The sequence below is a fragment of the Penaeus monodon genome, chromosome 23 (genome assembly GCF_015228065.2).
Source record: "Penaeus monodon isolate SGIC_2016 chromosome 23, NSTDA_Pmon_1, whole genome shotgun sequence".
Lineage (NCBI taxonomy): Eukaryota > Metazoa > Arthropoda > Malacostraca > Decapoda > Penaeidae > Penaeus > Penaeus monodon.
In genome coordinates, this window is record NC_051408.1 from 21,537,611 (window position 1) to 21,539,187 (window position 1,577).

The following is a 1,577-nucleotide window of genomic DNA, read 5'->3' on the forward strand; positions in this document are numbered from 1 at the left end:
TGAAGGCTAAAAACCCCAAACCCACATCTTCTGGAAGAGAAATTTGCCCCCTCCTAGAAAAATTTTTTAACATAAGGAAAACCCAACCCAGTCTTCCAAATAAGTAGGGAGATTGTAGGCTTTTGCCGGGCGCCGGAAATGGGGGCCGCGGCTCGTTTTCATCAATTCTATTAGGAACAATTAATTAAATTTAAGACCGTGGTTAGTTTTTAAAGAATGTTAGTAATGTGACTGAAATTTCCTTCATATAACAAAATTTTAAAAAAATTCCTTAGACACATTTTAGTAAGTAAAAAAAATCAGTAAATTACAAAACCAAATTCGAACAACGAACCTTCAAATCCCTCTCACGATACAACACAAAGGAAGTTTTTTATGTTTCCCTTTTTTGGTCGACAATTCAATTAAAAGCGCACCATTGGGATCTCATGTCAAACGAAATTTTGTAAAATAACATGAAAAAACCATAGCCCGAATGTATCAAGAATCTAAAAAAATAGAACTAAAAAATAAATAATTTTATAAAAATCAATATAGTGAAGGGGAAAAGGGTCAAATCACACCCTTTTGTTTTTTTGCTATTAAATTGACAAGAAATGGCCAAAATTTTCCTCCACTGATAGCACGGGGTTTGAACTCGGGGCCCGCAAATTCAGCTGAGAACGGATTCTCCAACTGCGGCGACACCCCCGCTCAAGAACCTTGCCTCTTCATTTTTCTGGAACTCTTGCATTAAAATAGGATTTGGGAAAGGAAAAATAGGCCTACGAAAGTAGCAAACCCCTGATTTAGTGTGCCTACTTTCTTTTATGTTCGTAAAAAAATACGTAATGGAAAATAGTATGAAATTATTTACAAATATGTGAAGTAATCAACTACCCGAGAAAAGGAAAAAGTCATAATCTTTAAAGTTTCCTCCACACAGGAGTGTTGACCGTGAGGGACTGGGCGCCCTCCGAGGCGACTTCCGGGTCCTTAGGGTCCTTCTACTTCTCCTTCCACGGCGTGGGGTCAAGACAGGGACTTCACGTAAGTGCTTACCATTAGAATGGTTTATCTTCAGAGGGTGTTTTTGGGAAAACGTTTTATGATTTAATGGTAACGGAACCTACTTACAAAACTATGCACACCTCCTTTAGGGTGGCCCGATGAAGAACACCCGTACCCGGACGCAATGGGGGAAAGGGGACTTCCACAGGGTTCCCAAATCGGCCCCTTTTCCCGCTGAAACCCGGGGGACCTGGGCCCCTCGAGCTGCGCAGGGGAAGCCCTACGAAAAACACCTTCGATGAGGGCCCACACCTCTTTCAGCGGATTCCCCCCCCAAGGGTTTTTGAGTAGAAAGACCGTGGCATTTTTAAAAAAGGGGCCTTTATCACCCATTAAAAAAATTTAAAGGCGGGGAAAAAAATTCACCCGCCAAAAATATATAGTCGATTTTGGAAAAAATATTTCATCAATCATAAGATTTTTAAAAAATAAAAAGTGCCAAAGGGGATATGGGGAAAGGTCCTTTCCCTTTTCTAGTTTCGTTTTGCATGCTTCAACACATACAGTAGCTAAAGAAGAAATTAACG

At 40.3% G+C, this 1,577-nt stretch overlaps 1 pseudogene; it reads left to right on the top strand.

Annotated features, from left to right (window-relative positions):
• LOC119588183 overlaps positions 1–1,577 on the top strand; it is a 15,365-nt pseudogene that overhangs the window by 6,501 nt on the left and 7,287 nt on the right.